Source organism: Benincasa hispida, unplaced genomic scaffold (genome assembly GCF_027475165.1).
Source record: "Benincasa hispida cultivar pf3 unplaced genomic scaffold, pf3_genome.v1.1 HicScf564, whole genome shotgun sequence".
In the NCBI taxonomy this organism is placed as follows: domain Eukaryota; kingdom Viridiplantae; phylum Streptophyta; class Magnoliopsida; order Cucurbitales; family Cucurbitaceae; genus Benincasa; species Benincasa hispida.
In genome coordinates this window covers 363-16,144 of record NW_028326673.1, presented here as the reverse complement: position 1 = coordinate 16,144, position 15,782 = coordinate 363, and the positions used below count along the sequence as shown (strand labels likewise).

At 37.0% G+C, this 15,782-nt stretch overlaps 1 long non-coding RNA gene across 1 annotated transcript; it reads right to left on the bottom strand.

The window, feature by feature from the left end:
- Nucleotides 1-219: 219 nt before the first annotated feature.
- On the bottom strand, nt 220-15,424 carry LOC150030109 (uncharacterized). The gene is made up of 2 exons (XR_016527158.1): nt 15,143-15,424; nt 220-427 (listed from the first exon to the last, which is right to left on the bottom strand). It is a non-coding gene; the product is annotated as an uncharacterized LOC150030109 (long non-coding RNA).
- Between the last annotated feature and the right edge of the window lie 358 nt (nt 15,425-15,782).

Here is a 15,782-nt window from a genome sequence, read left to right as displayed (position 1 = left end):
ATACTAGCCTTTCTAACAAGTTGGTCATGAGTGGCAGAGCAACAACAAAGTCGTCTTCTGGGGAGTGATTGTCACACCCCGCCCCAGATTACCCTCTTAACTTGGATGGAGTGGTGACTGCACCAGTTACCAACCCTTTTGCTAGCACTTGCTGCCTATCTAACCTGTTAAATTTCGCTCAAACCCTGAATGCGTACATATCATCAATACACTGAACAATTAACTTAGAATTTAACACATTTACATTATAGGGTTTCGTAGTATTGTTCATACATGAATATTACAATTTAGTGAGCCCCGACTAGAATACTAGTCACTAGACAGACACATGTGTACTAACTAATACGGTCTTCAATTAAGCTTCCTTCAACCTGACTCTTTAAGTGGCAGAGCAGTAGTAACGAACTCTTTTGGGAACTGACCGCTACTGAAAAGAAAACATTTGAAAACATGAGCTAGAAGCCCAGTGAGTGACTAACATTTAAGCATAACGTTCATACATAAATTTCATATTTAAAATTGAAAACTTTTACCGAATCATTAACTTGGAAACTATTATTCATGTCATCATCAACATCACATAGCATTTTTCTTACTTTGCTAGACTATATCTTAGTCTATTTGTCTAGAGTGGCCCTTTTGCTCACTCCTTATCATTCTTTACCGCATTACTACTTAACTGGGAAGGAACCCTTTTTGTTCACTTCCTACAATCATAACTTGCATTCTTAGTAGAGAGAGAACCTTTTCTCAATCCCTCAACATCAATCCATAGCTAAAGTGGAGTGATCTCGACACTACCAATAACCACTTTTCATTTATTTGTATTATTCTAGTTTAAGTATCGTTATACCTTAGGTATTACTGCTAAGATAGCTTCTCCGTGTACTTCAATATCGAGCTGCTCAGATACCTTCTTCGTGTACTTCAGTATCGAGCGATTCAAATTCTAAGACAAAGCTCCAGTACCTTCTCCATGTACTTCAGTACTGAGCTATTCACGTTCTAAGTCCAAGCTTTAGTACCTTCTTTGTGTACTTCAATACTGAGCTATTTATACTTACTGGCATATTCTTATCTCTTAACGACTTAGTTGCCCAAATGCATTCCTTACTAACGCATCCTTATGGTCATTGTAAAGCATATCATAACCATAACATTAAAGTGAGATACGTTGCTACATAACTATTTGAGAATAATTGTTATAAATATCTTTCAGTAAACATGCATTGCTAAACATTCATAAGCTTTAGCAATCTACTTTAAACATTTAAAGCATTTAGTTTCACTCATAGTTTTTGGCAATTCCTTTCATGTATATGCTTACTATGTGTTGAACACTCAGCCAAATTCATAGGCCTTAACTTGACTAGGTAGCAACTTCATTACCATGCGTCCATGCCTTGCGTCCATGCATTGCGTTAGGCGTTCAAGCCTTCTATGTGTCCAAGCCTTCAGCTCACGCCTATTGCCCATCGCACGGCCCATCGCATAGCAACATTTGTGCCCATCACTTAGTTCATGCGCCTGTCTTGTGGCACATCGACGCATGCCCCATGCGTTCATCTGGTTGCACCCATCATTCGACTTATGCACCCATCGGGTGGCACATCGATGCATGTCCCATGTGTTTGTCCGATTGCACCCATCATCTGGCTTTTGCGCCTGTCTTGTGGCACATTGACGCATGTCCCATGCATTCGTCCGATTGCGCCCATCATCTGGATTGTGCGCCCGTCTTATGGCACATCAACGCATGCCCTATGCGTTCGTCCAGTTACGCTCATCGTCCAACGCAACCTTGCGCTTATGGCTTCAATATGAGTTGCATGGTCTGATGCTTCTCAGTGCATCCTTGCGCAAATTCAACCTCCAACGCATGCGCTCATCATCCTTGCCAAGCCCCCAAGCAGCTGCCTACTTGCTCAAGATTCCGAATTTAACTTTCAATTTTAATAACTAATTTTCCAGGCCTTTTCTCAAGAAATTTCCTTCTACAAACATTCTCTAAATTGTCTTAGCAAGATTAGCTTAAAATTTCAGCTTAGAATTTCTCATGGTTGTGCCGGAATCCTCAAATTGTCAAGACTGGCCCAACCTACCTGAGAATTCGACCTCTAACTAGATTCTTCGTACTTCTGCTTGATTCTGCTAGAATCTCCCTTCGGCATATCAACCTCAACAACTAGACATACTTAGGGTTTGAATGGCTCTGAAATTACTTAATTTTCTTGAGTGAATTTCTCTAAACTTCTACTTGAATTCGGGCTTATTTTTTAAACTAACAGCTGCATGCTCTCCTTTTAACATTAGGTTGGCACCTCATCCTTAGAGGATAATGTCAAACCTGAGTATGACAGCTGGCTTAGTTGATCAATATTCAAGATGATCTTTCCCTCTTGGCTATCAACACAAGGGTCAGCTCCTAAGCCCACACTTACGACCACATGGTCGTATACCTTCTTCTCAATGCATCACTCACTCTGGCTAATGCATAGCTCACTTAGAGGCTTTTGCATCCCTCCTTTGGTCACATAGTTCTAAGCCAACGCATGTCCTAGCCCACGCATAGCTCTTATCATATCAACCATGCGTTAAGCCTTCCTCGTTTCGTAGCATAACATCAGCATGCATCACATACTCCATCGTCTAGCCCATTGCCTAGTACTACGGCCACATAGCACCAATGCATAGGTTGCATAGCACCAACACCAACGCATAATACCTTACCAACACATAGTGTAGCACAGTTGCGTCCATCGCATCCATCACATCCATCGCGGCATATCATCGCATAGCACTATCGCGTCCAACGCCGCATGCCATCCATCGACACATGCCTCGCACCGCGTCATCGCATGCCCTCGCATCACCACATGCCTTCGGCTGCTTACCAACGCATCATAGCTTTCACTCATGCGTTCACCCTTGGTACCAATGCATAGCTTATCCTTGCCTTCAACACTTAACCTCTATAAGCCTTGGTTGCTACACACGCAACCTCATGCGTCCACTCTTCTCCGTCAACGAATGCCTACACTTTGCTTCCATACTTTGCCAAATTTCCACTTGTTATATTATCTAAAACTCACACATCTAAGTATTTCTAACATTTAGAATTTTCTTCCTCCATCTTCCTACTTTCTTTATCTCCTTTCATAATTTTACTTAACATGTTTGTTACTTACTTTTGTAGGAAAAATAGAGTATGGGGTTGACAGTGACCGCTACCTGAGGAGAAAACATTTAAACAGGGTGAGCTAGAAGCCTACTGAGTGACTAACCTTCGAAATATAAAACACAAACATATCAATCATGCTTAACATAGAAATCATGAACTGAAAACCGTAGCTAAAAACTGAGAATTTAATCAAGCAAGTATTTACATAAAAATTCTCTACACATAACTAAACATAACATAGGCATCATAGACATCAGCTCTGGGAGGCCTTTAAGCCTCAACTTTACATTAAACATCTTTACAAGAGAGTGACTTCTCTGATCCACTCTTTAGCATAACCTTACTGAACTAAAACTTGGCTGAGAGAGGGACCCTCTGGCCTAACTTTCACTATAACCTTAGTCAAGGTGTGTCACTTATGACCATTACTGATGTCTTTAATTGTAACTCATCAAACAACTTTCATAAAACCTAAAGCATAAAATATAATAACATTATGTGAATACTTCCTAAATATTAGTTGAGAATGAACATTCATCGCTCAAGCTCCTAACGTTTGTATCAGGCCAAGAGACGCATACATCAGCCTCGGGTTATTGAAATAGGGCCTAAGAGACCCATACTTCAGTCTCTCATTCAGAAGTTTCTACGTGCATGTGGAGTTACTAAGTATTGTCAACATCTTAGGTACTTCCTGGACACCTTCCATACTTTCAGAATCCAAATTAGTAAAAACATATCATGCTTTAAAATCATACATATTATGAATCTTTCAGAACATAGCTTTTAGTTTAGCATTTGTAGAAACTTAGCTATAGTCTTTAAAAGGCATTTCAACATAGCACACTTAATTTGAAAAAAAAAACTAACATATCACCATGGCATGCGATAAAACAAGTACATACTTGAGGAAAATGCTAAGCAATCTCATGAAACTTAGTTGCTTGAAAACATATAAACTTATCGTCAATTAGCATTGAAATCTCATGATTTATCATTCTTCATTGTTCTTGCTAATGCAGAACCCACTCAACGCATAACATTCTTCATTACCTTCTCAATCCCACTGGCCCTACGTGTACGTACCTAGGATCCTATCATCAACCGTCTCTAAGGTCAATCACCACCTTGAGGTATTGAGCTAAACATACTTTCTAAGAGTCCTTCACATAAACATCACATTTAGCTTTGTCTTATAGGCTTAGCTTTCCTTAATAGCATGCACTAACCATTCGGGCCTGCCTGGGGAAATATACTTCATAAGCATTAAACATTAATCACTTAAGAACATCATGCCTGGACCTTACTTATCCATACTTTTTAAGTTATTAGTCTACCAAGCATTCATAAACATCAATAAAGTAATCAGCTTGGCAAACATTTAAGGGCTGGCTAGCAATAAGTAACTTTCATTAAACTATGACTTGCTAAATTAATCATAAACATTTGTAAACAATAGAGTCAATCACTGTCTTTGGGTAATCCTTTTAAGATTTATGTGTTTCTCCTACTAATGCCAACCTTATGAACATATCAATATACTTTAGTTAATAGCCTTGGTCTCCCTTTTAGACTCACTTTCCAAATTAAGCTCATATTAATCCCATCGCATTAGGCTTTCCAAATTAAACTTCTAACATAAATAACTAGAATTCTAGAAACTATCTAAAGGAAAATTCTTCTACAAACTGTCTTAGAATTGGGATAACAACATTACCTCAAAAATTCAGCCTAAGAATCTTCGTGGTTTGCTCTGGAGCTTCAAATCTTCACCATCGGCCCCAAACCAAGCAGCTTCTTGTTCGTATAACGATTTCTAGGTTTAAATTCCAAAATATGTAATTCAAGCCCCAAACCTTATCTTGCAAAAGTTTCTTCTACAAACTTACTTATAAAGGTGATGAAAATATTACCTTAAATGTTTAGCTTGAAATTCCATGTGGTTCGGTCTAGATCTTAAATTTTTCGTCGATGGCTCAGATTCGCTAAAAAACGAAGCCCTTCACGACTTCCTTCCTTCTCCGACCTTCTTCCAATGAAAATTCCTTCCAATGGCTCGACTTCAGAAACTAGACTCTTAGAGCTTTCCAATGGTACTAAGATTGTTTGATTTGCCTGAAGGAATCGTCCAAAACGGGCTCTTGAAATTCCCCCTGTTTTTTTATACAACCGCCCAGCCTTCTGCATGAAATCTCCTTCAACCACGTCACCCACTAGTGGAGATTTAGGGCCAAGATTAAGCCAACAGTCTTGATTACTTAGGGTTTAAAGCTGAATGCTTCATGCAAAACTCTATACTCGAAGGAATACTTTATGGTATTTTGGTAAATACTCGATGGAAAATTCAATGGTGTTGTGGAAAATACTCGATGGAAAAAGTTGATGCTCGATGGCTTGCTCGATGCACGATCCTTCTTCAATCACATCTACTCGATGCACAATCCTTCCTCGATTATACATACTCGATGCTCGATGGCATTTACTCGATCCTTGCCTTATGCTTACTCGATGCTCAGCCACCATTTTTCATGACTAACACTTAGCCAATTTTTTTTATTTTTTTTGCAAGGATGGCTTTGTCACACCCCGCCTCAGGCCATCCTCTTGGCCTAGGAAAGGGCATGACTACAGCAGTTATCAACCCTTTTGTTGACACTTACTGCCTAATAACTCTTGCAGAAATAACTCTGATACCAATGAACAAATTCAACAATCAACTGATTAAGTAGGCCCATTTTATTACAACAACGTAAGATTTATACAACTCCAAAACTTAATAACAAAGTTTACAAGAACAATTGTAAAACCCTCTGGAAGTGTAACTGTGGCACGTGGCAGATCTTGACCTTAGCAGCACCCTAGAACTCCTCACCTTTCCACTACCTGGGAAGAAAAAGAAAAACATTTGGAAAGCATGAGCTATAAAGCCTAGTGAGTGACCAGAAAACTGATTTTTATCAAAAGAACTACCTCACACTTGGGTACTTTTTCTCAGATACCTTCTCTATTGTGTCCTTCAGTATCGAGCTACTCAGATATCTTCTCAAATGTCCTTTGGTATCGAGTTTCAAGTAAAACTAGTCATACAATGACTTTCTTTAATAAAACTTAGAAAACATGTCTTTATCTGGCAGATCTTTCCTTAGCACATGGTTTCTTAAAACGTTTTAAATATTTTAGTCATTCACCTTGATCGTTTAGGAACTTTTCTCTCTAGAAGTTCCTTTGTCACCTCGGGCTCCCTTTTGAACCGTAAAATCCTGATTCAACTTAAAGCTCAGATTACTCATAGTTATAGGCTTTATCTAGAGATACTTCCTTCTACACATATACTCTAAAATGCCTTCTACACATATACTCTAAAATGCCTTCTACATATATACTCTAAAATTCCTTCTACACATATACTCTAAAATGTCTCAGGGTTCTTACCCTAAAATATTAACTCAGAACTCCTCGTGGTTTGGTCGAAATCATCAAAACATCAAGACTGGCCCAGCTTACCTAACAGCTCGACCCTTCTGCCTTTTCCTTATTATCTAGTCTGATTCCTTGGAGATTCTTCTCCGACAGCCCACCATTAAAACTAGACTCTAGAGCTTTCAGATGGCTTTAGAATCGCTCCAAACGCATGAGTAAATTGGGAGAACTCCTCGTCCCAAGTTGATGTTGTTTTCCAGGCTTCACTGTCCAATGCATCCTCTTTGAAATTCTATGATCAACGCATGGATTTTGGCCTCAACGCAAAGTTTGTTCAACTCTCCCACTCTTTTTAATGTATTTTTGAATTGTGATCTGAAAATGAAGTCTTTTGGCCCTATTTATAGGCGTCCAAACCTTCTCCAAAGTTGACACCTTCTACTTGGCTGCATGTCCAAGTGTTTCCTCCTTACACCAACAACATAATTCTTTGATCAATGCAATCTAAGTGTCCTTCTCCTATGTAGCCAATGCATGAGCTTCCAATCTGATGCAACCACCTCAAATTCTTAAGGCTTAAGACTTCCTCCCAAGAAGACACATGATTTGATGATGTTTTCTAGGTGATCTCATCCTTTATATGCGTCCAACTCTTGGATGTTCAACGCATAGTCCATACTCAATGCATAGCTTATGATCAACGCATAGTCCATACTCAATGCATAGCCTATGATCAACGCATAGCAAGCCAACTTACTACCATCGTAACCCAACTTAGCCATCGCAAGAGCTAACCATCACCAACACATAGGGTGGCCACTCATCCTCGACGCATGGCTCACTAGGTATCATCGCATGACTTGCTTGGCATGGATGCATGGTCTTGGCATAGGCACTGGCCACCGACGCATGGGCGTGCTGCATAGGTGCTGGCCACTTGACGCATGGGCATGCTGCATAGGTACTGATCATTGCTCACTTACTCAGCCGTATGGGCGTGCTCGGCGCATTGATGCTTGGCAGGGTGCTTCGACGCATGGGTTGTGCGTTTGGCATGGCCGCTCGGCGCATGGGCAAGGGCGCTTAGCTGGTAGCTTGGCATCAACGCATCGCTTGGCAGGGCTTGCTCATCTGCTTGACGCATGGGCACTGTCATCGACGCATCGTTCGCTCAGCCGCTCGACGCATGGGCGCTTCATAGACGCATCGCTTGGCACGACAGCTTGGCCTGCTTCGATGCATGGCTGGGCAGTTTGGTTGAGCCTGCCAGACGCATGGCACCCTCTAGCCCTTGTGCCATCCTAATGCCTCATCCTCGGCTACCATCCTTCAACTGCCTGCCACCCTTCAACACATCCTTCCATTTTCCTTCCTTCACCAATGCATTCAACACATCCAACGCATCCATCATCTAACGCATCCAATGCATCCAACGCATCCATCATATAGGTTTATACTTGGCCAATTTTCCAAGTTTTTCCCCAAAAGTCAAGCTTCCAAATTCACACTTTTTCTTCTTCCTTTGCCCAAGTAATCTCTCCAAGATCTTATGGCTAAATCATGACAATGCCTAGTCCAACACTTAGTCAATTTTTCATCAATTAACTCAAACTACTCAAGGAAAATCTATTCAACACCTAGAAATTTCCTTCACTTCAACATAGGGTTTAACTTTTACTTAGTTAATTTCCTTAACCACCTGCTTAAGTAGGAATAATGGAAATCTGGGTTTCACAAGCTTATTAAGCACCCGAGAGCCATGTTTCTCATACTTAAACATTTTCCTCTTCTTTTACTTATCCTTTACCCATTTCCCTACAATTCCACTTAACTTTTAATAACATAATAGTAATATCAGCATTAAACCTTAGTAATATCGAATCCTTTCCTTAAACATACTTAAGTAAGGTAATTAAAACTCGAGTATTACACACGTTGTGTATAAAAGCTCCAAAATTGAAGATTGGAAGGGTGAATTTCTGAGTTCTTTAGAAGACTGCTACAGAAATTCAGCTTCACCAAAAAACCATATATACACCCTTCACAAATTCACTCTAAATGGAGTTCCAGCATTCAAATTAAAGGCTGGGAATAGTAGAAAAGATCTCTTGGTGGTTCACTAGAGAATAGGAGTTGAAATAACGTGAAAAGCAGCTTGGTTTTGGGAGAATTCATCAAAGGTATGTTATTGAGAAACCCTCTTCTGATTTTTTATCAAAGCATGCTTTTAAAACTCAAATTAAATGTAATTAGAGTGCTTATTGATTCTATTTGCTTCCGTTGCATGCTAGTATATCCCATCAATTGGTATCAGAGCATGATTTAAGCACTTAGTTAGCGTTAATTTGAGTTTGGTGGGTGTTTTTTAATAAGTTGTATGAAAATGATGAACTAATATGGTTTTTTCTGAGTTTTCGCTTTGTTTTCTCTTCAATTATGTTGTAGCTCTTGTAATTGGCTCTTGTTTGGATCAAAGTGAAGAAGGTCGAGCAATAGGAACTGGAAATTCAAATCACTACCACAAACTCGAAGCTCAATGGAATACTTGATGGCATTCTCGATGGTATTTCATGAAATACTCGAGGCACGATTCCATACTTGATGGTATTCGATGCGTTTACTCAATGATATTTCATGAAATACTCGATGCATAATGCCATACTCGATGGTACTCAATGCAACTCGATTTTACTTTATGGAATACTCGATGCGTGATGCCATACTCGATGGTACTCGATGGTATTTAGTGAAATACTTTATGCTTGATGGCATAATCAATGCTTGATGGTACTCGATGGTTTTTGTCCATTTTTTAGCATTACAGGTTTGGTTCGAGAGGTTTGGGTCCGGTTCATGGTGGTTCCAGTGATCCAAAAGCGTTTTGGAGGCGATTTTTGCTAAATTTTGTAATAATTAGGCTTTTGTTAGCTTGATAATGCAAAAAATTAAACCATATTAGTCTATGTTTAATTAGTTATGCATGTGATGTATGTTATAATTAAGTAAATCTTGTGTGTGCATAATTATGCCATGTAGATTTAAAATCCCACCATAAGAAGCATGTCACATGCATTTAAAGTATGATATAAAATGTTATAATATATAGTATGCATGTATAGGGTTTCAAATGTTTTAATATAAATGTTATATTAAATATTGAATGCCTTTGATGTATGTTGTTGATGGTTAGCATGTCTAAAATTTTGTAAATTGTTATAAATTTGGGTTAGACATTTAAAATCCATAACAAAGATAAGTTGCATGCTCATGTAGGTTAACAACCTGTTTTAATAATTAAAATAGGTTGAAATCTTGTAAAATATGGTTACAAACTCAATCGGTATATAATCCTGTCTAAAGCTCGAGGTATTTAAATTGACGATCTATGGAACAACTCCTACCTGGGGATTATGGCCAAATAATTGAGCGTTGTTAACCAGTTTTATGAGCAATATGTGAGCGGTGTGAGGTAATAAAATTTTTTATCCCCTAAGACATCGTAGGTTAAAATCCTTTTATAAATATTATACTTGGATAAACCACATAGACTTAGGGTTGTTTAATTAGCCGAAATAAACTTGAATATATATTGTTGGATTTTATGTCCTAAAACTCGTAGTTTGTAATATCATATTCTTGTTCAATAAAGCTATTATTGAAAATCTTTAGTAAATTTAAATTCTATATTCATGAATCCAATAAACTAAGGTTCCGAGGCTATTAAGTTTAAGTTTGAACTTTATGTAGTGACATAAATGTGGATCAAGTTCAAATATACAGCCAAAATGGTTGTAGTATATGAATAAGGTTGGACGTCTTATTTTGGGGACACTATGGATGTGACCCATTTTGTAGTTAGTACAAACGATGTGATCCTAAATCGTTCATTTGGAGACATGAAAATGGGGGCTCAGGTAACTTCATCTTAATCCTGAGCTAACTATGAACTCTTGTTCACTCAGAATTATCCTTAGATCTGCATAGGTGAGGGTAGCTCATTATCGTTGGCCCAATAAGCCTTCCGTTTCAGGGGTAAGATCAGGTGGATAGCTCAATTGCCTGATTCCTTTTAGGGATATGCACTTGAATCTGTTGTCCATATTTTGAACAACGTTCCCTCTAAAAGTGTTTCAAAAACACCTTATGAGCAATGGAAAGGGTGTAAAAGTAGTTTACGTCACTTTAGAATTTGGGGTTGCCCAACACATGTGGTGGTAAAAAATCCTAAGAAATTGGAACATCGTTCAAAATTATGCCTATTTGTAGGTTATCCAAAGGAAACAAGGGGTGGTCTATTTTTTCATCCTCGAGAGAATAATGTATTTGTATCGATAAATGTCACATTCTTAAAGGAAGACCACATAAGAAGTCATCAACCTCACAGTAAACTAGCATTGAATGAAATTTTCAGAGACGCTATATATAAAGCTAGTTCATCTACTAAAGTAGTAGATAAAACTAGTACATCAGGTCAGTCACATCCTTCTCAAGAGTTGAGAATGCCTCGATGTAGTGGGAGGGTTGTTCATCTGCCTGACCGTTACCTGGGTTTAACAGAAACACGTCGTCATACCTGATGATGGTATAGAGAATCCATCGACCTATAAACAGGCGATGAAAGATGTGGACCGTGATCAGTGGATCAAAGCCATAGACCTCGAAATGGAGTCTATGTACTTCAATTCTGTCTGGAAACTTGTAGATCAACCAAATGATGTAAAACCAATTGGTTGTAAGTGGATCTACAATAGAAAACGAGACCAAGCCGGTAAAGTACAGGCTTTTAAGGCTCGACTTGTGGCAAAGGGTTATACCCAGAGAGAGAGTGGACTATGAAGAAACTTTCTCTCCCGTTGCCATGCTTAAGTCGATTAGAATACTCTTATCCATTGCCACATTTTATGACTATGAAATTTGGCAGATGGATGTCAAGACAGCCTTTCTAAATGGCGATCTTGAAAAGAGTATCTATTGGCTCAACCAGAGGGGTTTATTGCACAGGGTCAAGAACAAAAGGTTTGTAAGCTTCAAAATCTATTTATGGGTTGAAAGAAGCTTCTAGATCCTAGAATATAAGGTTTGATACTACGATCAAATCTTATGGCTTTGAACAAAATGTTGATGATGCAGGATAAATGAGCATGCAACGGAAGTTGATTTGATTAGTTTTCACTCTAAGATGCTCAATTAAGAGGATTAAACATGCAATTAAAAAAGGAAAAACAAAGTTTCAAGAACACTTACCCTTGAAGCTCCAAATTCTCCTTCAATTCTTGATGAATTTCAGCATCACTTGGTTGTAGACCACCACAAGAGTCTTCTCTACTATTCTCTAGGCTTAGATTGGATGGTGGGATCCAAATTTGTAGTGAATTTGAGAAGGAATGAAGGTTGGGAAGAAGATGAACAATGGATTGAATTTTTCAAAATTAACCTTTTATTTCACAAAATGCTTAACCATTTTTATGCCAAAATCATCTTTATTTATTAAAGAATAACATGCAATCCAATTGCATCAAAATTTGACAACACAAAATGGTTAATTTGTTGGTTAATTGTGAAGAAGACAACCAAGCTCCTAGCTTAGTTAGTGGGAAAATTAGTGGGAAAATCCAATCTTCAAAAATCAATTTTAAAATCAATTTTTCAATGAATTTCCAAAAATTGAATTAAAATTGATTTTTAATTTTTTTTAAAAATAATTAATTAAATAATTAAATAAATACCAATAATTTACTATCTAATTAATTTAAATAAATAAATATTTTAATATAAAATAATATTATTTATTTATTTATTTATTTTTTCTTCTGAATACCTTTATTCTTTGGGACAGATTTATTTCCAGAGGTAGATCCCTTTTGCAATCTCCTCTTTGAGGTAGTAGCAACATTTGCCTCTACCTCAGAACCTTTATTTTTCAATAAGGACTGGTAAATTTGTAACTCATTGAGAAGAGTGATAACAATATAATCTATTTTGTTCATCATGGCGTTAGCTTTGAACTGGAAAAAAACTGTTCGAAAAAGACTCCATGATGAACCCTACTTGGCTCTTCTCGTTCATGACAGCCCCGTTTACTTCTGCGATGTTGAAGTGGACCATCATGTCCCTAACATGTTCCCTAACATTTGTTCCTTCTTTCATCTAGTAATTGTAAACATATTTGATAGCATCATACATAGCCGAGGAGGACGGTTGTCCAAACAGGGCTTGTAGTGAGTCCATGATCTCCTTAGCGGTGACCATTTTTTCATGCTTTTTGGATAGTATATCTGATATACTTGCCAAAGTATAGACTTTGGCTTTTTCATTAGCCTTAGCCATCTGTCATGAGCGTCCCGAATAGTTTGGTTCGCATTCTGAGCAGGAACTGGAGGACATTCCTCCGTTAAAACAAATTTCAGATCGTCGATAACTAGTATAGTGTTTAAATTAGATTTCCAAGTTCCATAGTTATCGCCGTTAAGTTTCTCGGAAGCTAATAGTTGAACTATGGATGTACTCATTGCTGAAAGAAACGAACAAGTTTAATTAGTGAATTTACTCTAAATTTTAATCCAATTGATTTAGCAAGTAATAATGTACCTATATTTCATTATCTATTTTGCAACGATACTTCAATGAGTCAGAATGGCCCCTACCGAAGGGCAGTCGACCACTCCTTCACTGAATCAAGATAATCTTGACTAAATACTAATACCAAAATAACTCTTATTCTTATGGTATTTAATTACCATTTCTTTGGTCAAGAACTTTACTAACACTTAGTAAGTCTTGTAAGTGTATACCCTCCATTTTCGAATCACAAAGATCAAAATCAAAACAAGCCCTCAAAGGAGAAACAACTGCTTGAAAACGGACCTAAGTAACTCTATCCATTTCTAGAGTTCACGGAGTTCCGAATCCTATGTTACAAACCCTCCGAAGGGATAGGCGCCTATAAACGCCAAGCAGGTGCAACATAGGAATCTCGCGGTGTGACCTAATAAAAGAGACTGTAGGATGTGTTGACACACACCCTTCACCCACTTACTATGAACTACTTCCCCTATTCACCTTGTTATTGACCCATGAAAACACTTTCTGAAGGGAGGTTGCCCAAATAGCAACTCGAAGCCGAGCATGGGATCTCACGTTGTGAACTCTTAGGGACGTGAGAGCTAATGATAATGTATCGTATACATTATTAATCTCCCACTGAAGTGTTGTAATTTAATTACGTATTCACTTGGTTATATTCTGGCTAAATATATATAACCTAAGTCTAGGTGAACAATCCAAGTATAACATTTATACTGCTTTGTATTAACCTATGATGTTTAAGTGATTTAAAACATTTTAACTCACCTTACACCGCTCTCGCATGCTCATAAAATCGGGTTAACTCAACTCAGACGCCAACTCTATCCCCAGGTAGGAGGTGTTCCGTAAACCGTCAACTTAAATACCTCCAGCCTTAGACAGGATTTTGTTGGGTGAGTTTTGTAAACACAATTTACAAGATATCGACCTTTAATTTTAACTATTAAAAGAGGATGATTTGAGTTGCACCGGTTTTACCCTAGGTGAGCATGCAATTATCTTTGTTAACGACTTTAAAATTCTAATTTATTTTATAACAATTATAAAATAAACATTTCAAAAAACCATAACATATCTATAAATTTCATTAATTAATATAACTAATTATATTAACACTCATGAAATTAAAATAATCATGCATAAAATACATTATAACATTTATAACATACATAAAATGCATGAAACATGTTTATCCTATGGTGGGGATTTAAGTCTATATGGCATACTATATGCACAAATAAATTTAAATTACTTAAACATACATTCATAATGCATAAATAAATTTAAAACACACTAAATTGGACCAGTTTTGGCATTTTTAGCAAGCAAGAACCTAAATTATTACAATAATAATTTTTTTTTAAAAAAACTGCTCGAACAAGTCCTGAACACTTCGAACCAACTTGAACCGGCTTGAAACACCTCGAAAATGGGCTGAACTGGCTGAAATAGGGTTGAACCGGTCAAAAAAAGATTAAGCCGGTCAAACTTTGACTGAATTAGTCAAAGTTTGACCGGTCAACTTCATCTTCTTCTTCCTCCCGTGAGTTCAACCAGAAGAAAAAAAAAATCTGCTCTATTTTCCTTCTTCATGAGAACTTCTAGGTTCTCTTCGAAATTTGGCCAAATTACAACTCGATAAATCTCGGGAAAAATATAGACTCTTCCCAACTCATTAACGAGCAAAACGCCTAGATTAATTACAATAATTGACCACAAATGCAGGGTAAAAAAAATGCCAAATCTAGAAAAACCAATTTAGCTCCCATAAACATTCATCTCATGAATTAAGCCCAACCAAAGCAAATTGAGTGATATTAATTAGCTTTGATACCAATTGCAGGATAAATGAGCATGTAGCGGAAGTTGATTTGATCAATTTTACTCTAAGATGCTCAATTTAGAGGATTAAACATGCAATTGTAAAAGGATAAACAAAGTTTCAAGAATACTTACCCTTGAAGCTCCAAACCTTCAATTCTTGATGAATTTCAGCACCACTTGGTTGTAGACCACCACGAAAGTCTTCTCTACTATTCTCTAGGCTTAGATTGGATGGTGGGATCCAAATTTGTGGTGAATTTGAGAAGGAATGAAGGTTGGGAAGAAGATGAACAATGGATTGAATTTTGCAAAATTAACCATTTCACAAAATGCTTAACCATTTTTATGCCAAAATCATCTCTATTTATTAAAGAATAACATGCAATCCAATTGCATCAAAATTTGACAACACAAAATGATTAATTTGTTGATTAATTGTGAAGAAGACAACCAAGCTCCTAGCTTAGTTAGTGGGAAAATCCAATCTTCAAAAATCAATTTTAAAATCAATTTTTCAATGAATTTCCAAAAATTGAATTAAAATTGATTTTTAATTTTTAAAAAATAATTAATTAAATAATTAAATAAATACAAATAATTTAATATTTAATTAATTTAATTTAATATAATATTATTTTAATATAAAATAATATTAAATTTTCCCACTTGTTCCGATTTTTCTTAAAAAAAAGATATGAATCCCTATTCATATAATTAATATTTAAATCATATTTAAATATTATAATTAACTCTATTTGTCCGTTAAATTCAT